General features: G+C 37.1%; 1 protein-coding gene across 9 annotated transcripts in view; it reads left to right on the top strand.

Annotated features, from left to right (window-relative positions):
• si:ch211-285f17.1 (sickle tail protein homolog) overlaps positions 1–24,937 on the top strand; it is a 137,431-nt gene that overhangs the window by 50,095 nt on the left and 62,399 nt on the right. The window contains exon 1 of one of the 9 annotated variants that reach the window (XM_059524445.1): positions 12,501–12,760. The exons of the other annotated variants lie outside the window; for them this stretch is intronic. The gene's annotated coding sequence lies outside the window, so the exon portion shown is untranslated. Of the gene's footprint in view, positions 1–12,500; positions 12,761–24,937 lie in introns of those variants that run through there. 9 annotated transcript variants of the gene reach the window in all.

Genomic DNA, 24,937 nt, shown 5'->3' with positions numbered 1-24,937 from the left:
ATGCATAGACTATGAGTGATCACCCGGATTGATGTGATTAACATATCAGTCTGTGATCTGCTGATATGAGAAACATTTCACTAGGGGTTTATGGGATAGCTAGAGCAGGACACTCTTAAAAATAAAGGTGCTTAAAATTCAGTCAAAGGTTCTTTAAAAAGCATCTCTTTCTTACCTTTTTATAATCTGAAGAACCTTCTTTCGCCACAAAGAACCTTTTGTGCAAAAGAAATGTTCTTCAGATGATAAAGGTTCCTTTATGGAACCATTTAAACAAAAACGTTAATCTATGGCATCATGAAGCACCTTTATTTTTAAGAGTGCACATATTTAATGCAGTGTGACATTTAATTTGGCTTTTTTATATATACTGCAGAACTCAAATAAAGAGAAATTGAAAGTGTTCATTAAGATGTTTAGTCTATTTTCATAACTTTATTTTTTGGAACACAAAATGAGACATATCAAAGAATGCTCACTGCATTTCTTTCATCAAATGATAAATCTAACTAATTTATTGACTTAAAATTCAATCTGTTCATCACACAAGGTCTTGTGAATTCAAAAGACTGTATAGAAGTTACTGATTCAACAAAAAAAAAAAGTGACAGGAAAGTGACAGTGACAGTTATCAGGTCCCTTTCTACGAAAGCACTTTTTGTAAATAATATGATCACTGATCATAAAGATGTTTAAAATGTTGCAAATTAATTCATTCCAAATAAATACTGTTCTTTTAAATTTCTTTCTTTGAAATAATCTTGAAAAAATATGAAATAAAATAAATGGATTACAGTTTCCACAAAAATATCAAGCAGCAAAGTTGTTTTCAGCATTGCTGATAAGAAATGTTTCTCGAACAGCGTATTAAAGTGATTTCTGAAGGATCATGTGACACTGAAAATGCAACCTTGGTGAGCATTGGGGGGCTTATTTCAAAAACATAAAAAATCTTACTGACCCCAAACATTTGAACTTTAGAGTATGTTTTCACTGTATGGAACATATTTTGTGCTCTACAGAAGAAAGTCAGTCATGCAGGTTTGAAAAGACATGAGAGTGAGTAAATAGTGACAGAATTTTGATTTCAGGATAAACTTCCTTTCATGAACAAATAATCCCATGATTTTTGGTGAAATTGTCAGACAGGGATGAGTTTTTGTAATCTAGAGCAGGATCTAATACCTTGCAATGGAGACTGAAGCCAGTGGAAGCACTATGAAGAGAATTACGAGTGGCATTAGACTCATGAGCACTGCTCATTAACCCTCAATCCTCTCTGATTAAAAAGTGAGACACTCTTAATCCAGAACTGCCCAAATTGAAGACAAGACACTCTAACAGAACTCACTGTATCAGCAAGTTCCTGAAGAGCCTTTCGGATCAATAACAGTTTAGCATTTTTAAACAATTCACCTAAAAATGAAAATTCTGTTCTTACCTTCATGTCATTCATATCCACTCTGACTTTCTTTATTCTGTGGATAAAGGAGATGTTTAGCAAAATCGATTCATCAAAAAGTGCAGCATGAACATTCTTTAAAACATCTTGTTTTGTGCTCCATGGTAGAAAGCACGTCATATATGTTCGGAACAACATTAGGGTGAATATAGGATTAAAAATATATATGTTTTTTGGTGAACTGGTCCAAAATTGTCAGGCAACCTCCCCAGAAGACAGAAAGCAGACACATAGGGACATGGACACTATTCGCTCATCCTAGATTTATTGTAACCAAATTACTCTTTTAAATTAGGTATTTTGTGCTTGGAAGCCACTCCATTAATCTCAAACCAGCAGAGCATTATTCCTTCAGACGGATGGAGTGCTCTGTTTGTGAAAAACTGAATTCATGTGGGCAGAATTTGATCCACAGGTCACCAACCAGCTCAGCTAATGAAAAGTGCCTGAGTGCTTTAACTTAATGGCAAATGGAATCTGGTAATTGTTCACCGTTTGGCAGGAAGGATCGAAAATGGGAGGGAGAGAATAAAGGAAAGGTTTATCATTCTGCATTGTGAGATATTCTATGCTCTTAAAGCATTCAGGAAAGGTTAATGTCAGGAGAGGGAGTAGCACTTAGATACTTTTCCTTACTTCAGGAATTTTCCAGAATCCTTTCTGCTGAGCTCATAGGCTGCTTAATCTCTCTTAAAAAAATTGCTTACAGGACAAAGTCGCCAGTAACTAGAACCTGAGATCTTTGAAATCTGGAATTAAAAGGAAGGGAGAGACCCTTTCAACAATGCCCACCTTAATCAAACTTTGAATTAGGTCATTAACTGTATTTCTTTATGCTGTGGGACATAAAAGGAGATGTTTTAGAATGTCTGCTTATGCTTTGCATGGAAAAAAGCAGCATGAACATTCTTCAAAACATGTTGTTTTGTGTTCCATAAAAGAAAAAAGGTTTAGAAGGATGAATATATGATATAAACATTGCCATTTTTGGTGAACTGGCCCCTAATTTGTCAAGCAATCAAGCAAGAAGCTTGTTTTCTAAAAATCTGAATTGTTATGCTTTGCTTTGATCTCAAAACTTGAGAGCAATAAGTAAAAGGATGAGAGACCCTTTCAGCAATGCCCACCTTAGACAAACTTTGAATTAGGTTACTAAGTAGGCAAGAACCAACAAGTTGAGTGTGTTTGCACAAGTATTTTGACATTTGTGTTCGTTTGTGTTGATTCCTGGTGTAGCTCTACATGGTTTAGATGTCACAAAGTGTCCTGGGTGATGTGAGTCAGAAACAGAGCTAAAGACGGGGGGGGGGGGGGGGGGGGCTCCCTTTAACACACCTGGTTTTGTTGTTGTTACTGTGTATATTCCTCTGAGCTGAATTCATGCCCTATAGGCTCATCACGCGTGAAGAATGCAGACGTTATGCACTAAGGGTTGTTGTTGCCGCAGAACTTTGCACTTTATGGCTGACATACACGCTAACAGATATGTGGTCACAGTTTTTGCTAAGTGCCTCTTCATGAGTGTCCAAGTGTTCCTAAGGCATCACTCAGAGATAACTCTCCTAAGCAGAAATCAATAAAAACGTGGGCAACTGTGTTTAAATTCTCATTCATTAGATAAGAGACCTCTGGGAGTTTGTCTGAATGGTTGATAAAGCTTTCGAAGATGTTGATTCCAGCAGGGGAAAAGTGCTCTTGAATGCACTGAAAGTTGTGTTGAAGGGATAGTTCACCCTCAAATATATTCACCATCATGTCATTCTTTCTTCTGTGGAACTAAAAGTAACACAGTTTCAGTCTGTTCCTCATATATAATTTTTCTGCTGCTTTTTTGTCCTTTTTGGACCTTGACAGCTCCAGTTCCCATCCAACTTTCATTGTACAAAAAAACACAAAAAGTACTTTTGTGTTCCACAGAAACAAGAAAGCTATACAGGTTTTGAAGGACAATTTGAGTGAGTAAATGACAAAATTTTCCATTTTGGATGAACTACTAACCTCTCTACCAATTTTTCATCATGTTTCTTCAAAAGCAATTGGTTTGGATAAACACATTGTGTGGGTTAACCTCTTTTCAGCCCAGACACACATCATGTTTTCTCTGTTTTTAATGGGGGCTAATTATTTAAAACACTATAATTCACAGTGTTATTTTAGTAGTATTTTAGGATTTTCTTATTATTTATATAATGTTATAGCTTAACCCAAAGAAAGATATTAAGAACATTTGCATTTTGTGGAATGAAACAGATGTTAATTTCCAGAGCATGCTAGAGAAGGACTAGACCATCAACAAGAAGTTATTTTATCTTTGTTTTCACTGGATCTGCAGTAGCAGGATTAGTCTAAAATTGTTCCTTCTTTCCATTGTGACTATTCCTGGATGGGAATCCAGTCTTTAGCTCCCAGCTGTGACTCTAGAGCATGTTACTTAAAGTAACACAGTGGTGGAATTCCTGTGAAAGTTAATCTGTTGCATAATTATTAAAAATGCAAGTTAAATTGACCAAGATTATTGTCATGTTATGGCTGATAACTGATAAATGCCAGATATTCTATATTATTTTGCCAAAATAAATATACAGTTTTTGCCTGGTTGTTAAAAAAGTAAAAAAAAAATGTAAGCCACACTGAAAATGTATATACGATTGGCTTGAAAATAATAAATGTCATTTGGTTTGATAAATTGTATCAAATGCAATGACATTTATTTAAGTGTAGCTTAATTTTCCAAATATTTAATGGGCCCACTCCCTTCTAATGCATTAGAGCCAAGTCACCAAGCAAATTCTTATGAATAATCAAATCATCTCTCATAAAGTCATTTCTTCTTGAGTTTGCAGCAACTTAATTGAAGATCTGGTGTTCTTTGCCCTAGTTTCCACAGAGCCCTTATGAGGCTATGAGCTCTGACAGGTTTGAGACCCACACATGCAGTACTGACAGAAAATTGTAACTTTTAATCGTAATCTGGTGCAGTGGATGGACTGTTTCTTCACTGCTTGTCATCTTCTTTTTGTTCTGTTGCCGTTTCTTCTTTCTTTGCCTTTTCTATCGCCTATTTGCTAACTCTATTTTGTTTGAGGTTGCCATTTTTTCTTGTTTGTCTATCTCTCTAGTTATCTCCACCTCCTTTTATCTCTTTCTTTCCTTCTATCCCTCGCTTTTTCTTGCCCTCTTCTTTCTGAACAGGTTGCGAGCTGGTTTTCTCAGTGCTGATTAAAAGTAGCGTCTCTGTTTGAAGTCTATTCAGCAAGCTGTGTGTGGTTGCTTATTAGGGTCAGCCAAGAGGGTTAGAGAAACACACACACACCTAATGAACGCTGTCTCCTAAAGAGACTACTTGTTTCAAGAAAAGTGTGGTTAAGCAAGGATGAAAAGATAAAGGGATTTCCTGAAATGTTGGCACTGAGTGTGGGTTGTGTGCACACACTCTTTCTTTTCGTCTTTCTTTTCTTTTCCCTTTCTGACGTGCCATTTAATGGCTAGACAAGCACCTGGTATAGAGAGGCCGGTGAAATAGAAACAAAAAGAAATGGAGCGAGAAAAAGGGAAGGCTTTAAAGGTGAGAGGCAGAGCACTTTAGACATGCAGTGAATTTCAACAGCCATGGAAAAGTTTTAGAATTTCATTTGAGTTTAACAAAACAGATCTGTTAAATTAGACTGCAGCTAATCTAACCTGAAATAATGCGGCTTGTGTTGGAGATGTAGCTGTTATGCACCAGATACATTGAGCACTGGTGCTCATTTGGGAGATTGGGGTTTGAATCTGGTCTCTGTTATGTCCCAGTCCCTTTTTTTCCTAATAAATTACTCTTTAACTCTTTTCCCACTAGCATAAAAAAAAGTTTTATCCGAGCTTCATGCATTGATCAACACTTAAATGTGGGTGTAACACAGTTCATAGTATGGGAAAAAGGAGGCGAAACCGGCGAACATTTAAATAAAACTTTAAAAACAAAATAATCACAAAACAGCGCGACAGCCCCTTCGCGGACGACTGTCGCACACAAACAGAACTAAAACTAAATAAAATCCAGGCCTGGTCCTCTCTCATCCAACAGTGTTGACACTCCTCCTTTTATCCTTTCGGAGCTCCTCCGTGCGACTCGAGACCAGTGTGTCACACATTCTCACTAACTCCACCACTCCACTCACTAACTCTCGCCCCCACCCCTTTCGTCACAGTGGCTTAGCAAAAAATTAAAAATTAAATAAAAATTGTATATCGCTTCTATCAACACCCCAAAGTTTGCACAGTCCTGTAAGTTTTTTTAAACTTTTTTATTAATGCTTTTTTAATGATTGCGTTATTTTGCATGTGCATCTGCTTACATATGCGATAAATTGTTTCTGCTTCTTCTTTACTGTGTTTTGATCCAGACATTCAGTACCCTTTCAGAAGATTTGTAACAGCACCCCCTACCCTATAAGAGTGAAAACACAGAAAGACGGAAAATTCTGTCAGTGGCGGGGAAAGAGTTAATTATTAAGTTGTGACAAAAGCCCTATATTTCACTTTCTGGATGCTGATTGGTTAATACAGCAGCCAACTTCAGTTTAATTTAGTCACGGCTGAAGGGGTATAGTAAATGTCATAATCCATACAGTGAGTTTGATTAGGACTCAATTCCAAAGCGATTCAACTGGGGGAAAGAACTTTATACATCACTTGATTGTAAATTATTGAAATTCATTTTCAGTCTTTGTCAGCTTTTTTTTTTAAGCTAGTTTACATTTCGCAAGCTAACCAATCAGTTTGCTGGCTTAGCATGCTGTTAGCCACATAACCTGGTTACTTGGCCTACCCTAGGGGTCTCCAACCCTGCTCCTGGAGAGCTGCTGCCCTGTAGATTTTAGCTCCAACACCAATCAAACACACCTGAACCAGCTAATCAAGGTGTTTAGGGATACTTCATGATTACAGACAGTTGTGTTAAAACAGGGTTTAAAATAAAGTGTGCAGGACGGTTGTTCTCCAGAAACAGGGTTGGAGAACCCAAGTTCAAATGTATGTTTATATACATTCTGTACTATACTTTTTTCTTTGTTTAGAAATCACAACAACTACCTCCTGCAGTCACAGGTGGACTAAGTGTCTTGTTTTCATAGCTAAATTCACATTATAATTATAATAATTTGTTACATTTATATAGCATTTTTCTGGGAACTCAAAACGCTTTTAATTGAAAGGGGGGAATCTCATCAACCACCACCAGTGTGCAGCATCCACCTGGATGATGCGACGGCAGCCATATTGCAGCAGAACACCCACCACACATCAGCTTACTGGTGGAGAGGAGCCAATCAGTGTATGGGGATGGTCAGGAGGCCATGATGGTCAGAGGCCAGTGGGGAAATATGGCCAGGATGCCGGGGTTACACCCCCTACTCTTTTGAAAGGACATCCTTGGATTTTTAATGACCACAGAAAGTCAGGACCTCGGTTTAATGTCTCATCCAAAGGACAGTGCTTTTTACAGTGTAGTGTCCCCATCACTACACTAGGACAAGGACCCACACAGACCACAGGATGAGCACCCCCTGCTGGCCTCACTAACCTCTTCCAGCAGCAACCTAGTTTTCCCATGAGGTCTCCCATCCAGGTACTCACCAGGCTCAGCCCTGCTTAGCTTCAGTGGGCAACCAGTCTTTGACTGCAGGGTGATATGGCTGCATTGTAGCACATACTTAATAGATAGATAGATCTTGAAAATGAGAGTTATGAAAGTGTTCAAGTACAGAGATAGTTCACCCATAAATGAATGAACAAACAGTTGCTGGGAGCCACTGACTGCCAAATAGTATTGAAAAAAAAATACTATTGAAGGCATTGACTATCAGCAACTGCTTGTTTACATTATGTAAAATATCTTTAAAAAAACATATAGGTTTGTAACAACTTAACTTAAAAAATATACTTTTAAGATTCAAAGTACACAGCATGTACACATTAAGTACAATTAAGTCCACTTCACATTTATAAGGGATGTGCTGACAAACACCTGTTGGACTCGGCTGGGCTGAAGATGATGCGGCGTCAGTGCAATCTGTATAATGATGATTAATGGTTTCAAGATGGTACCTGATGTTGATTGGGTGATGAGTTTCATGGCTGGTCTGAGGGTGATTTGTCTGGTCGTAGTTGCTCTACACTTTGATTTACTGAAGAACAAAGCTGATATACGACGTAAGACAGCGTGTAGATTCATGCTGTTATAAATCAGCATGTGCTCATCTAAAGCTCTCCAACATCTATCGAGCCAGACTGAATCATCAACAACTGTCTCCATAAAAGGTACTGAAAAATGTGTGTTTGGGTGATCGGATGAGCAATCTTTACTTGTTGAGACAGATATTGTTTTGCTGACCGAGTTTGACTCTTCGTGTGTGTGTGTGTGTGTGTGTGTGTGTCACAGAGTGAGAGAGAGAGAGAGAGAGAGAGTGTGTGTGTGTGTGTGTGTGTGTGTGTGTGTGACAGAGAGAGAGAGAGAGAGTGTGTGTGTGTGTGTGTGTGTGTGTGTGTGTTTTGGTCATGCTGTGTGTGTGTGTGAGTGTGTTTTGCTCATGCTTTGCACACCAGCTAATAGCAGATGCTAAAGTCACTTCCAAGCTAGTTTTGAAAGCATAAAAACTTTGAATGGTAGTGTCATCTCTATCTTTCTTCACTACTTCTCATATTTCTCTTATTCTAATTCTTATTCTCTTATTCTTATTCTCTTATCTTCACTCTTTTTTCAGTGTCAAAATAAATGTGGAAATATTATGTGCAGAGAGAGCGTTAACCACAACGGTATTCCATTTAGCCATGAGAAAACATCTCTATATTTCTCCTTTCCTCTTACACACTCACACACATACAGAATAATTTAAAATAAAAAAAATAGCATGGCTATTATGTGATGTGTGTAAATGTACACACCTTTTGGACACACCTTCTCATTCAAAGATTTTTTTTTATTTTCATGACTATGAAAATTATAGATTCACACTGAAGGCTTCAAAACTATGAATTAACACATGTGGAGTTATATATGGAATTATATACATAAAAAAAGTGTGAAACAACTGAAAATATGTCATATTCTAGGTTCTTCAAAGTAGCCACCTTTTGCTTTGATTACAGCTTTGCACACCCTTGGCATTCTCTTGATGAGCTTCAAGAGGTAGTCACCTGAAATGGTCTTCCAGCAGTCTTGAAGGAGTTCCCCGAGAGATGCTTAGCACTTGTTGGCCCTTTTGCCTTCAGTCTGCGGTCCAGCTTACCCCTAAACCATCTCGATTGGGTTCAGGTCCGGTGACTGTGGAGGCCAGGTTATCTGGCGCAGCACCCCATCAGTCTCCTTCTTGGTCAAATAGCCCTTGATGCCTTCAGTGTGACTCTACAATTTTCATAGTCATGAAAAGAAAGAAAACTCTTTGAATGAGAAGGTGTGTTCAAACTTTTGGTCTGTACTGTACATGTATATATCATTATAAGTAGATTATAAATTACATTATTGCATATCATTGCTGTTTTTGCATATTTTGTTGATTACCATTTTCCTAATTTGTAAGTCGCTTTGGGTAAAAGCGTCTGCTAAATGACATTTAAATATAATGTAAATGTTAATGTTATAATTATAACTCCTTTATGCCTACTATTGTCTAGTGTGTGTGCAGAGTAGAGAGAAGTTAGTTTCTCATTTTAGGTATTCTAGTCAGTAACTGCCTCTCTGCATATTAGAATTTGATAAACGTCCCCATAATCAGACTCAGGAAATAGAATGAGTTCAGCCATTATGATATCATCAGTCAGACAGCCAGACCAATCATGTCGTCTCATCTGACTCTGAATTCCTTCAGGCTCATGTAGAGACAGAGGATCATGGAATTTTGAGCATAATTAAAGGAAAAACTCAAAATTGCAGAGTTCTAGTTAATCTGAAGGCCTTCCTGGACCGCCAATCCGATCTCATCATATGAAAAGCTGTCATTGTCTGTGTTTTTTGTTTCTCTTTTCCTGTCAGCTCTTAAACTTTTGTAGCCTGTTGTAAAGTGATATTTTAGAGCATGCTCAATGGCTGGGAATGCTGGAAATAATCACTGCAGTTCATCTGAATTCGTGTCCATGTGAATTAGATGTAAGTGTTTTAACATAGCATTTAGTGTAAGTTTGATCACAGATTGGTTCTCCTCCATTTCCTTGGGTGTCTGGAAAGTTTAATTGATTGAAAGTATGGCTGTATATTAAAGAAACTTAATTTTACTCAACCCTTTTCCTTTATCACTTTCTCTTTCATCATGTTTTACAATGTTGTGTGCCGACTCACTCATTTCCACACACAGATATGCACCTCTAATTAACTTTGGCTGTTCTGTTGGGGTCAGAAGTTGAAATAAACTTTGTCATTATTACAGAAATGTGTGCTAATAAGATACAGTATGCAGTAATTTTTTTACCCCCCCCCCCCCATGCATAAAAGGCATTAAGCAAACAAGCAATTTTTTAAATATATTTTAATAGTTAAAATTAAATATTAAAGAAATAATAATAAAAAAGTTAAACTATACAAAATATATACTTGTATATAATTATACTTTATTAAAATTTTTCTTTTAATATATATATTGCTTGTTTTCTTTTATTTAATCACACTTTTATTCAGTCGCACAGTTTAGGGTTAGACAGAAAACAATTGCTCTAATAGTTTCTTTCTTCATTATTAGAACAGGGATTTAAACCTAGAGCCTTTTATTGCAACACTAACCACTTTCATTTAACACTTTATATAGACTACAATACAAGTACTGACTGTAAGTTCAGAAGAATTCATCTGCATACATATTGCGTTCCTAAACCGACAGACCCACAGGGCTGTCAGATCTCCGACAGAATACAAAGAATTAAACATATTGTGTGCAATAGACAGCCCTCTGCCTGTTTGCTCTCAGCTTTTCTCGTGCTTGTTCTTGACTACCACAGCGACACCCTCCAGCTACAAAGCAAATATTTTCCCAAGTTAGCTGGGTCTATAGTGTTTTAGGTGAGTTCTCTGTAGTGTGTTGTGTGTTTTTTGAATGATGATGTGTAGGAAGGTGTGTGAGAGAATGAGAGGTAAAATAGCTGTTGTCATCTGTGTATGTTTACAGGTTTGTTTTTGTCAGCAGATACTGATTCAACTAAGCCCTCTCGCTGACAGTTTGCAATTCTAACCCCCATAGCATATTCATTTTTCATGACACACCATGATTTATCTTATATAGTGAGAATAAATTGGATTATTCTATTTTAGCGGGCATGTTCTGTATTACTGAACAGAGAGGACCTGTAGGAAGGTATAAAGTGTTTATATGTTGTGGGTGTGTGTGTGTATGTGTGTTTGTGTTCAGGTGGGTTACATTTTATCAGGGAAGAAGTGATTTGTTTTAAAGAACAGAATTTAGCACCTATTTATGATATACACTAAAAGTACAGTATGAACATTTTAATATTTATTTATTTAAATATTTGCTTGCATATGGAATATTTCTATTTTATTTTATTATTTACTGTAGCTGTGAGCACACTCTTCTCATTGTGTGTGTGTGTTGTGTTTGCAGAAGCACACGAGTGTGCCATATACAAGCGTCTCTTGACATCCACATGACTTTGTGTCCGGGCCTGAGTGTTTGTGTGGGTGTGTGTGTATTTGCTTTAGTATGTGCATGAGTGTTTGGGAGCAGGGCTGAGTGTTTAAGCGTCTACTGAGTGTTTTAAGTTTTGCAGATAACCAAGGACAGTTATGTCTTTTCCACTATTTACCATCCGCCTTTCATTCCCTCTTTACTCCTCCCCTCTTTTAGTTTGTCTGCCAGTGACACAGTGAGTTGAACACACACCCTCATACTCGCACATACACACTTAAACACTCTCTGCTCTGTTAAATAACTTTTAAAGGAGCTCTCAACATGAAGGCTTGGTATCTTATGCTGTATTATGCTGCATCATATGCTCCTTGTTTTAGGCAAAACCCTAAAGCACCGTTAAAATCCCACAATGCATTGCAACAAGCTCAAATTCATAAAGAACCATGGTTGATAAAATAAGTTCAGTGTCATTAGAAATGTTTTACTTTATCCTATATTTGTGATAACTGTTTTATGCCTAAAGTGTCATGCAATTAGCTTAGCAACACATGAATCTTTCACAATAAAAGCAATCCCTTAAAACATTGAAACAAACTCACATTCATTCAACTATTGATAGAAATCATTAAATGTATTAAGAAATGCATTTTGTAAAGTAACAAAAAAAAGTTTTCAATAAATTAATTCATTTGTGGAATTTCATTTGTGGAATTGGATAAATTAACTTGATATGCTGTTCAGATGTGATAAACCACTCATAGTAAAGTTCTTTGGCAATGACCCCCATCCCGATACTACACCTGAACAAATTTTATATATTGCTACTTTAGAATCTTTTTGATAATAGGTGTGACATATTGTGATGGTATTTCAGCAACATGCTAACATCAAAAACTATTTCCTATGCCACCTATGTAAAGCAATCCAAATTGCTCAATTATGATGTTCCACGACAGTTAAGATGCTGTCTTAGAAGACAGTTGTCTATTTAGTCAGTATGCAAAGCTCGCTTGTTTCTGGGACAGATCTGTAGTGTGTTTTGGAGATGTTTTGTTGCGCTCACTTAAGACCTCACTGAAGACTGAAACCTGGCTCTGATTCTAACAGCAAGCTGAGGGATTTTGAGAGGAAGCTCTAAATTCACAGACGCACACACAGAACATGCGGCCCTCTAGTTTGTGTCGCAGGGGGCTCCGTAGCAGGAAGTCCTCCACATGTTTTGCTTTAGCTTAAGGGATTCTCTCTCTCTCACTTCACTCTTCATCAGTGGCACTTTCTTTCTCTCTGTCACACATCTCCTTTTTTCTTCTTCTCTAAGTTCACCATTCCCCTCTTTTTCTTCTCGAATGAGGTGATCCAGGCTGGAGGGAGTGCCAAGAGAGTTACAAAAACGGCATTCATCGCGACACACAATCGAAAACACACACACACGCTCACACAACACGTCCTGTCTAAACAATGCTCCTTGGCTGAGTCTGGGGGAGTGATTTGAGTTGGTGTAAAGGGACAGCACAGGAAGTGTCAACGAGAGAGAGATTGGAGGGTTTGGAGAACAGGAGCAGCCCTGCAGCGAGGTAAAAACTTTCCCTGCCGCAGCAAGCAGGCGGAGTGGGTCTCAATCTCTCTTGCTCTCTTGTTCACGCTTCGGTTGTTGTTTGGATGTATGCTCCTGGACAGGGCAAATAGGGTGAGTAGCACAAACTCTCTATTTATCTTTCCTCATACTTAAAGAGCTGTAATGGGATATTAGAAGTATCTTTCAGTTCCACGTCTCCTCTGTAGCAAATTAAATCCTTTTTTTCCCATAACTTTTATTGAGACATGTTTAGAGCTTAATTAAAACACAAATTCCGACTCCACAGTCAGACCTCTGCATGCCGTATCCATTACATTTACAATTCAGCAAGTTTATAGTCTTCCTCCCCCTGTGTTTATTCATTCCGGTTGGTAGTCTACAATGCTTCTCATATTGTATTATTGTATATAAGGGAAGGATATGGAGGCAATTGTGTATAGTGAGGGTCTATCATAGGGTTGGTCATCATGGTCAAATCGACTTGTAAAACATTCTTGTACCTAATAAAACTGTTTAGATGCGAAACTTTCTGCATTCAGTTCTTTCTCTTTCAGAAAGAAAAATTAAGTTTTGACAAGGCGATGTTGCAGTTTTTCTGTTTGCTTGAAAAGTACTCATCTCTCATTGAGCAGTCTATCTATCATTGCGCAACCACATTGGTTTTACAGCATCCACACAAATATGCAAACATATTATTTGTGACAATGCATTCCCGTTGAGAATTCCCTCTTATCACCCTTTTGGCATTCCATTGTAACCTACCATTGGCCTTCTTGATTATTATTACTATTATTATTATTATTTACTCTTCTCGCCATAGATTTGTAAACATGTTTAACGACCATCTCATGAGATCCCATTCCATGCCTGTCAGTTGCGAATTACTTGGATGCCGTTGACTTTATTTATAATCAAGAGAAATCTGAACTCATTGGTTTCAGAGTTATGTCGGCAGCCAGAATTCCTCTGGGTAGTGACAACTTTTCCGAGTTTCTCCCTCCATGCTGTTTAAGTAGATTTGCATCTGGAGGTTTTGGGCCGCATCCCATGCGTGTCTGGAAGGAATATCAAAGCGTTTCTCTCAAGGTTGTTTGTCCAGAGATGCTGGATATAAATTTGAGTATAATTCAGTTGTGCTGATAGTTGGAACCCAAAATTTATGATGCGGAAGCTTCTGGACCTGTGTTTGAGCATGTGTGTGTTTCTCAGGATTCAGGAGCCAGGGAATGAAGCCAGTGTAATAGACTCTTAACAGTTGGGCAGAGGATGTTACTTATTCCTATTCCTGTAGACAGCCTGCTAAAGCAAGTGCTCAACCAGTAAATATTAAAGTTATTGTGCTCATTTAACTAGCAGGTCATTTAATTTATTATTTTCAACACTAGCTATCTTGTTCTTAAGTGGTATAAATACAAAGTTCTGTCATGAAACTCTAGATGGCGCAGGCTGATTCTGGTTCTAACTCAGTCTTATATAATCACATTATTATTCAAATGGTGCAGCTGATTGGTTCCTTTTGTAGCCGCTGCCAATGAGCTTGCTGCTCAACATTCAAATACTTGGCTAGTGCTTGCTGTAGCAGTTGCAGTGCACTTCAGAAACCCTCCACCTTCCCCAGCTCCACCTGTATAGATCTGTTATGGGGTAATTGTATGTATTTTATACACAGGGGTTATTACATGTTATATGCGCAGCAGCAGTATTTCTTACATGCTGCAACAGCATGTCTGTGGATGTATTGGCAGTAGCAAGATCTATTTTGCAAAGACCAAACACATTAACATTGCCATGTGTGTTACCATGCTAAACTCTCCAGGTATTGTAATGACAAAACGTATTATTAGTGGGTCCACAAGGGGAATAGTGTGTTGTCCTATCAGAGGCTTTTATTTGAAGTTCCCTGCTCAGCAGTTCATTTTAGACACAGATTTATGTTTGCATGATGCTGGTCTAGCTAGCTGACTTTTTAAGCTGGTCTTTTCAATAGTGTTGTGAGTCTGGAGCCTGAGGCCCAGAACACTAAATGTGCCATGTGAGTCTTACAAGCCAGACTATCAGTATGCTGCATATCCTGGCCAAGAACTGCAGCACATGTCCAGTTGTCTGATTCAACATGAAATTGTGCTTTTAATGTGATGTCTATGGGTCTAATAGATTGACATCTTGCAATCTATCTTGCAATAGATTGATGTGCAACTGCTCATTTGAATATGCAAACACTGTGCAAGGAAGAACTAAATAGCTGTATTAAAATCCATATACTTTTATGTGAATTTGGGGATATTGCATAGAAAATACAAAATAGAATGTGGTTAAAATGTGCATAAAAACCTATATGCGCTCACTTGAAGTGGATGAATGTTTTATATAGTAAAACATTAATAAATTCTTAGATGCTCATTAAAAAAAGCAGTGTGACTAAATATTTTTCCTTCATTTCCTTGGTTTTGTTGTCTTGAACACATGGGATGGAAACTTTTTTCTGCAGTCCTCCAATTTTTCACAGAAATTAAATTAACAACTTGGATGTGAATGGAGCTATTGTAGCAGCGTGGTAAACTTTTACGGACTGATAAAAACGTATGCATCCAGACTCAAATAAGCTGCCTAGTTGCCAACCAGACAGAACTGGCGGATTTTGCCAACTCTAGTTTTTTGTGTAAAATTTGTGTCGTACAGGCTGTCAGAAATGGAAACTAATGACATGATATTATGCTGCAATGATGCTAACACTATTGGTTGATATAGACTGCAAATACTGTATGTTAGCTGCAGTTACTTGGACTAAAACACATAATAAAATCTTGTGTGACAGCCATTTTATCCTACATTGTCCAGTCCTTTCCAGAAATGCTTCTCACTGTGTTCCCACCCAAATTTTCCTGCAGAACATTCAACAGTCTTCGAGAATAAGAAAATAAGAGACAAGACAGTGATGTCATAGCAAAAATCACAGAACCATCTGCGAGAGCCAGATGAAACAGCTGCCTCAATTGAGATGGATTTAACCTTTTACTCTCAGTATTTATTTTACTTACACTTTTGCTCTTCAGTTCAGCACACAGTATCAGTGTGTTTCCTCTGTTCTTGAGCTCTGAACAACTACACCTGTAGCACTATCTCAGAGGAGTCTTCATCCATCAGTTCTTCATTAAATATTAATCCTGTCTGAGAGCACATGCCCCTTTTATACAAGCTTGGCTGAGAGATAGGAACTAATCGCTAATTGAATCGCCCTCATTTAACAAACTTCCTCAAAGGTTCTTTGACACTTATCAAATCCTGCTCTCTTTCAAAATGGGAAAGTACTTCTATCTAGCCTCGCAGTTAAAAGACAAATCTTTTTCTCTTTGATCAAATGCTGCAAGTGTTTAGACTTCAACAAATGCATGTAAGGGTAACTGAAGCATTTGCAGAATTTATAGAAGAGGTTGGCCTCATAATAGTGATCAATAAATCCAAGTACCACTTCGAAAAGGAAACTATTTACATATGACACTCCCTTGGTTAGAAACTGTAAAGTCATCTTTCCACTCATTTCTTATTAATAATTTTTGCTTCAGAAAACCATATTGTTTTGAATCTGATCTTGAAGCTGAAGGGTGTAGTTTTCTTTGGCACCACTGCCTCAAAACAAAATTTCAAAAATGCTAATTGTTTTCACACAGGTTTTCCAAACACTCCCCATTGGCTGTACAAACAGTAGCCTCACCCAAAGCTCACACTATTGGTTGATTTTTTGCTATGCTGGGCAGGTCAGAATTCTCAAACAAACAGCAATGGTGTGCCACTGTTTACACTCTTCTGGATAGTCAACCTAAAAATGGCTAACTTTCAGTTGTTTCTGCTTATTAAGTAGGCAGTTTAACACCAAAGTACTGAACAAGTTCAGAAATTAGCAGCATTGTATAAGGTAGTGCACAAAATAAATCTTCCGCTTGTGGTAATTTTAGCTGGAAACTGCAGTAAGCTGTATGTACTGTATGTTTAGGTAGGCTATATATCTGGGTTTTTGCCAAAATGTAGGTAGAGGCATTTTTCCCAATGAGCCTATGTTAAAAAAGTCATACTTAGGTTTTCAGTATTTATCTTTCTCTTGCTTGAGGAAGGCGGGAAAGTGACAGCTCACCACTGCTATTACCTCACAGCTTGGTGAGGAATGAGGCTTCCCACAACTTACATAAGCCTGACCTGCTGGCTTGCTTGGCCCGTGTAGAGCTTCTGAAGGTTCTTTTTTTTATGGTTTGCCATATAAAGACAAATGTTGGATGAATGGATGGCCTTTGTTTTTGGTCTTTTATGATCTGAATGCAGGGCCCAGACTGGTGATCTTACATCAGCCTTCCATGGTTTGCCTGCATGCCTTGCTGTGAGACTGATTATCCCATAAAGTTAAATGCAATTCCCTGTTGCGACATGGAATATCAATAGTTTAAAGGCAAATCCTGGGAGGCTGTGGTTACGAATCTGCTTATTGGTTCTGTGTAACAGCTTACATAAATATAAACTACTGCAGTTGCTCGTTAGCTCGCTCTGTCCAAAACATATGAGAATAATGTACAGATGGGTGGTCATTATTGGAAAAATAAATGTGACTCTGATCTGGTTGTGGAAAATCTGAGACTTTTACTTTTTTGCAAGTAAAAATAAAATATAATTTTATAAAAGTTTTAAACTGCATGTTGAATAAAAAAAAATTATATATGGAATTTCTATAAACGTAAAATAAAATTGCCTATGTAATATCATGCATTAAAAAGTTTGAAACTCCCTGACTTAAACTGAAATATAGAGTCAGCATTTTCTTCAAAGCATCAAAGCATAGACTTCTGAGACTCTCAAAGAATCAGCCATGTGACCTTGTCTCTGCACCGATCACATCCCCACAGGTAGTAATGCATGGGGACGCCTGTAATACTTTCCTCAGATCAGCCTGTAACCCACAGGCACCCCATTGCCATGGGAACCACTGAGCAGATCACCTGCAAATGGCACCAAGCCTGAAAGAGAGGCAGCGGATATTTCACTGCACCAGACCAGAGGCTGATATCACTGCAGTCCAAGACAGATTTGACTAAGACTTTGGTGCATAACGTTGTTTTGTTCTAAAGACATGAATGATGACTCTAAACATGTATTTTGCTGAATTAGAGGTGTGCTATACCTTTTATGCTACTGGACAGGAATATGGCCTGCCAAATGATGGAATTACAGAGAAATCCTATAGATTTATTTTAAAGGAGTGACTCAAACCATGTCTACTGGCTAGTATATCATACCTGGATGGGACTTTTTTACTTGTGCAACCACCTAGCAACACACTAACATCATGGCTTATCAAGGGGTTGCCAGGTCTACATACAATGATGTCTACATGTCTCCTAGCAATGATGTGCAAGTGCTATAACAAGTCTCAGTTAGATTAACGCATTACACATAAAAAATAAATAAATAAATCTCTTATGGGGGCTCCAAACCTCCTTCCAGGGTCAAAATCGCGTTCCTGTTTGGTGTGGAATTTTGCTTCAACCCGCAGAGTAAAAAACAAACAGCAGCAGTATAAAAGTAGCCAGATTTCATGGGAAAACCACAGACTTGACAACACCATAAGCTAGCAATGCTCATGTTCTCCATTAAATGTACAATCTAGTCCAAAAAACAGTAAACTACCATTCAAATGTTTGGGGTCAGTAAAATTCTTTAATTTTTAAAGTCTTGCATGTACAACAAAGCTGCATTTAATTGATCAAAAATACGGTAAAAATAGTTGTGAAAATTGTGAATAATTGTGAAATTGTTTTAATATTGAAAGGCTGAATTTTCAGCATTACCCCAGTCTTCGGTGTCACATGATCCTTCAGAAATCATTTTAATATGATGCTTTGGTGCTCAAGAAATATTTCTTCAACATTGTTTAAAACTGTTTAATGTGTCCTTGCTGAATAAAAGTATATATATATATAAAAAAATGTATGATATCTATTATATTATATTGTATTATGTTATATTATATTATATTATATTATATTATATTATATTATATTATATTATATTATATTATATTATATTATATTATATTATATTATATTATATTATATTATATTATATATTATATTATATTATATTATATTATATTATATTATATTATATTATATTATATTGGTAATTTACCTACATAACAAATACCAGCAAAGAGTTATTGAAATCATTCAGGAAACACTGAGTAAAAAAAAAGTCTGTTATTCCATAATTTCTGAGGGTTTATGGTACATCATATAATCCTTTGTGTGTCCATACTTTGATCTTATAATTACAGATTCATCATCCGGGCGCTCTTTTCATCCCAGCTGGACATGAGCAAGTGTGTGAGAGTGAGTGCAAGTGCTGAGTAGTTAATTATGTTTGGTCTTTAGTAAGTCTTTGTGCATTAAACTCGGCTAATCTTAATAAGAATGGATGAAAACTGAGAACTGCTAACAGTCAGGACCTTTTTCCACGCTTTTATGTCATCTCACTTTGTCTCTGTCTCTCGTTCTTTTTCTCGCTCTCATTTATCTGCACTAACCATATGCTAATGACGCCTTATCTTTTTCGGCTTTATAATTAGCTGTTAGCACGAATGTACAGAATTGCGCTGCACGGATTGGTCTTAATTCAACAGACGAATTTTTGATGTCTGCATTGAGGGCAATTTCACTGGAAAAGGCTTACTGGCTGCTAGGAAGGACATGATTTTCCATAAGGCCTATTTGGCTGTGGTTACATGATTATTCGTTTTCATGCAACTGGAATGTGTCTGAGCCATAAATATGTTTGCAGGGAGCTGAATGAACTTGGTGAAACTGGACATGCCGGAATAGATTAATGCATCTGGCCAGCTATCAGATGCTGAAGTGAAGGATACCAAATTCACTTTAAAGTAACATCTTTACTGGTCTCTCTTTCTGTGCCAGATCCTCTGATTAATTCTGATAAGTGAGTCTAGCTAGATGGAGTGGAAAAAAGAAATAGGTTTAGGCTTTAGGTTTATTTACATAGGGATGCTTGATATTTTGCTACCATAGTGTTTCATATTAGACCAATTTTTCGTCAGATTTTTTTTTGTTTTGTTCTAATTTAGTCTAATAATTGTAAGTTCATGCTCATTAATTTAGATAAAATAGTGTAAAATTTTAAGATTGATGGAATTGTAATATATTTGAGAAAAGTCAATTTTAATAAATGTTACAATTTAAACTATTTTAATGTATTGATATATAACAGCATACAACATTAAAAACAGTTCGAGCCGGTCTCATGAAAATGCGTATCAGTAGCTCTAATTTTCTTTTTACAATTTGGTGTTTTGCGTGCTATTTATACGCAGAAACTGCCTTTGGCATGTGTACGATATGCATGTGTTTGACGTGCATATAAGGCCCTGTCCACACGGACACGGGTATTTTTATAACCATGACTTTTTTTACGCGGTTCGGCCTTTCGTCCACATGAAAACGCAGTTTCAGGGCACCGAAACCGAACATTTTTGAAAACTACGGCCAGGGTGAGCATTTTCAGAAACGCCGGTTGCAATGTTGCCGTGTGGACAGTATAACCGGGGTTTTTGCCTTGCGACGTCAGAGTGTGCGCCGTTATCCGCTGTGTTTGACGTCAGATTGTGCGCCGATGACTGCTTCTGATTGGCCAAGGTGACTTTACAATTTGGGTTATATCGCCGCCTGCTGGTGTGGCATGCTCTTGACAGCGCTTGATAGCATGTTTTTGCGTTTCATGTGGACGGGTTTTATTTTTAAACGCAGGAGGAAAAACTCCGGTTATAAAAATACCCGTGTCCGTGTGGACTAGGCCTAAAACAACGTTTTTGTGTGCATATAATACTCACTTTGTTGGCAATTTTACAATTTCTCTTTACAGCATCTAGGTTTTTGTTCTTTGTGAAACCCAAAACTACTCTTCTATTGTTTCAGACTTTAAAAACCTTTTCATTTGTAGATTTAACCTTTTATTTTAAAGAGTGTTGGCTGTAACAGGAGTTGAGAATTCCAGTAGATTAATTAATTGAAAAATTATTGTTGAAATCAAAAGTCAGTACTAGAGTCATAGCTATCAATTTAAAAAATAGATTTTGTGGTTATGACGTATGAGGAAAACGATGTGTCGTATGTCTTAACTCTAAAAACACTTACTTTTTCTGTCTTTTGTTCTTCAAATTTTCAGGTAGAGTTTAAAATGTGTTGTGATTTGACTCTGACAGGAGGATGATGGGAAAAAGTGTCAGTATAAGGCAGAACATCTTTCCCACACCTCTCCCTGTCCACCCCATTCTTTTACACACACTGAACTTGTCATATTTGACACTTTGATGCTTAGAGCTTTTCCTGGCTGCATGCGCTGAGTGGAAATTCATCTTTACCTCTCCTCCTTCCTGTCTGTTATTCCTCTTCTTCAGTGGTTTGAAATGGTTGGAAGCAAATGGTTTAGAGATTCACGAAGGAGCAGATCAACAGGAGCAAACAGAGGCTTTAAAGAGAAAACAAAACTGTGCTTGTAGCGTTTGTTTTTTTATGTAGAAAATAGACATTAATGCATTCACAAAAACCTTATTTTATTTCTGTGTGTTTATGCGTATTTATTAACCATTAGAAGCACAGTGTGAAATTTGTTTCAGGGTCTGGGTGAGTCCCCAGGTTTTCCGACGTTTCAGTCTTAAGGTCACACAATATTCTGAATGTTGTTTGAATGGAAGGAAAAAGGAAAGCCTCAGGAAAATGTCAACAATGGAAGTAGCAATGGGACACATAGCAAGTCCACCCCGTTCCCTGTCTGTTCCTCAGATGTTTTTCCTGCATTCCACCAATAGTCCTCATTCCTCAGATGGAAGTTTACCTCCCGTCTTCCTCTTCCAAATACAGAATTCAGCTGGGCCTTTTAGCTCAGTAGTGGACAAACAACAATTTGGCACATTTTCCAATAAGAACCAATGTGACATAAACCACTCATGTAGTACAGTAATGAAATGTATATTGTTTTGAAACGATTAATAGAAGCAGGGTAATATTTTGTACTGTCATATAATCAGAGAATGGTGACACATTGTGTGTTTGATTGTAAGCGTGTGTGTTTTGTCTACAGACTTTAGACTCAAACTGTTCTTCTTATTAGGACTGAGATGATTCTTCATTAAGTGACATCAGGCGTATGGCATTCATTATACACCCAATGGATCACAGAATTTTGGGAGCACACACCCCATGAACACAGACACACATATCCAAAAACAAGCTCTGAAAGTAGTATTTCCCACTAAATCATTCAGATAGACACTGCTATTCAAAAGTTTGTTTCTTTTTGTTTTTCTTTTTTCTTTTTGAAAGAAATGGATGCATTAAATTGATCAAAAGTGACAGTAAAATTATATTAAAAGCTACAAAAGATCTCTGTTTTAAATAAATGCTTTTCAATTGAACTTGAATCTTCAAAGAATCTTGATTGTTTCCACAAAAATATCAAGCGGCACAATTGTTTCAACACTGATAATAATAAGAAATGTTTTTTAAACAGCAAATCAGCATTAGACAGATTTATAAAGGATCAGATGGATTAATGGCTGCTGAAAATACAGCTTTGCCTTCACATGAATAAATTGCATTTTTAATAAATTTACAAATAGAAAAGTGATTCTAAATTGTTATAATATTGTACAATTATTAATTCATTCATACATTTTTGGACCAAATTCATAACCACTAAAAATTATACTAACCCCAGACTTCCGAACAGTATTGTGAAAAATAAAATCCAGTTCTGGGTTCAGTTCAGATCTGTTTCACAACACGGTTCTTGGGAATAATTCATACATGAGTAAAACTGATTCTTGAGTTCGGCTGGAGAGGATTGTCAGTGCTCAAAAACTTCTGTTTGTTTGAAAATATTGCTAATTGTATATACCACAACTCCAATTCCAGAGAATTTGGGACGTTTTGTAAAATGCGATTAAATCATTAAACTGTTATTGGTTCATTCTCTTGATTTTTTATTCAACTGACAAAAGTACAGAGAAAAGATTTCCAAAGTTTTCATTGACCAACGTAAATGTATTTTGTAAATATGAACAAATTTTGTTTTTGTCAGCTGCAACAAATTCCAAAAAAGTTGGGACATAGGCAAAATAAAAGTGAAATGTTTATAGAATATCAGTTTTGAAACAGCTCACAGTAAGCAGGTGAACTGGTAAGGGTATCATGTTTGGGTATAAAAGGAGCATCTCAGTCTTTGCAAGCAAAGCTAGATCACGGCGCATCATCACGAAATCTTATCATTTACATGTGTTTTTAAGCCTTGATCCTTTAAACATTCAAAAGAGTTTAAAGCATTCAAATACAAGACGAGGAAAACTCAACGGAGTACTTGCACGGAGTATATTTCAACCAACAGCAGAGATGCATCATGTACAACATATAATCGTCACTTTCCTACAGGAACGGTTTACTAACAAGGTGACAGTGCCAACTAATGGCCTGGCATACATAATACAGCGCAAATCGTTTTGAAAACATTGTCGAGTATGCGTGAAACTTTAAAAAAATGCAAGGGAAAAACTTTTTCCATTTTTGATTACATCATGTAAACGTAGCCTCAGACAACACCGATCACAGACTGCTGATCTTCCGAAGTCTTGTGTCAAAACTTTAACAATTAAGTATCCTCAATTCCCAAACAATGAAACATTGTAATTAAAAGGAAGGTTAATGTGACACAGTGTTAAACGTGCCTCTGTTTCAACTTTTTTGGAGTGTGTTGCAGCCATCAAAATCTAAATTTGCTCATATTTACAAAATACATTTATTACTTGTATCGGTCAGTGAAAGCTTTGGAAATGTTTTCTTTGTACTTTTGTCAATTAAATAAAAGTTAAATAGAATGAACAAATCACAGATTCTTGATTTTATTGCATTTTACAATCACCATTCAGAACATCTAGTATTTGGAGTTGATTAGATCTCTTTCTGTGAAGCTTCTGTTGATTTCATAAACAAAATCATGCTAGTAAATGTGTGTTTTGTAACTCCTAACCTTGTGATGATGTGTTGACATTTGTGTTAATCAGATTTGCATCACATGGGCATTAAGGGATGATGTGCATCTGCTTTAGTGCTCTCTGCCTGTGACTTTCGGGACACTTAATCTGGATTTTGAGAAACTGGATCAGGGTTAAAGAGGAAAGGACTCAGGATTGGGGACAGTGATCTTGAGCCTGTAGCGCTTGGTCATTCTTTCACACTAATTTGACTTAATTCGTGTAAACCTTGACTGCCCTCCAATGCTTTTGTGTCACACAAACTGTCTTAGCCTTGTGCTCTTGAATGTGTGTGTGTGTGTAGCTGGGGTCCTGCTGCATTACAGCACTGACATGCCTCTGTGCTGATGACATCGTCCAACTGGGAGGCGGCCTAGAAGAGATGATGTCATAGACAGCAAATCAGATCATTTGCTGCAGCCTTCATCCATTAGAGAAATTTTTTTTTTTGGTATATCTTCACGCTCATTGTTCTTCCGTTTTTTGCCCTACATCCTTCTTGCATCCCATCTTTTTAACCTCACTGCTCTCTCCACTTTGTATCAATCACTTCCTTTTTCTGTAATGTGATGTTTTTTTTTTTTTTGTTTTTTTTTACCCTAAACCAGTTTTTCCCAGTCTGCTCTGCCTCTGGCTGGAACGTAACTCTAATTTTGCAATGATCAGTTTTCTTTTTTTCTCTCTCTGATTATAAAAATCAAATATTTTAGTTTTTAAACTGCTAATCCATTGTGTTATTCAACAGTTTATGAAGTAGTTCGATAGTTAATGGATGTCTGCAAAGCTGGGAGAAATTCTGATGTGATGGCTAAAGAAATCACTTTGCCAGATGTATGTGCATGTTGTTAACCAGACACTAGAGGGCGGCGGAGTTGTATCAATAAAATAACCATTAATGTAGATGTGCAGCGGGCAAAAAAAAAAAAAAAAAAAAAAAAAAATATTTAGAATTTTTGTAACCATACAATTTCTTTCCCATTGCTGTAAGGTCTGTGGTACGGTTCTGTGTGGGATCAGTAGGGGGTTAGGCTGGAAAGACTTTGTGTTCACACAGTGAGGAACTGAAATGGAGACTTTGAGAGGTTTTCTCTTGGCCAGATGTTGGTGTCATATTAAAATCTTGATTTGTGATTCATGAGATGAATAACAGTGTGTATTTGTTGGTTTTAATGAGTCTCTGCACTATATAGTCTGCCCCTTGATGGTTTACC

The sequence above is a fragment of the Carassius carassius genome, chromosome 35 (genome assembly GCF_963082965.1).
Source record: "Carassius carassius chromosome 35, fCarCar2.1, whole genome shotgun sequence".
In the NCBI taxonomy this organism is placed as follows: domain Eukaryota; kingdom Metazoa; phylum Chordata; class Actinopteri; order Cypriniformes; family Cyprinidae; genus Carassius; species Carassius carassius.
Note: the sequence above shows the minus strand (reverse complement) of the source record. Positions and strands in the feature narration are given on the sequence as shown.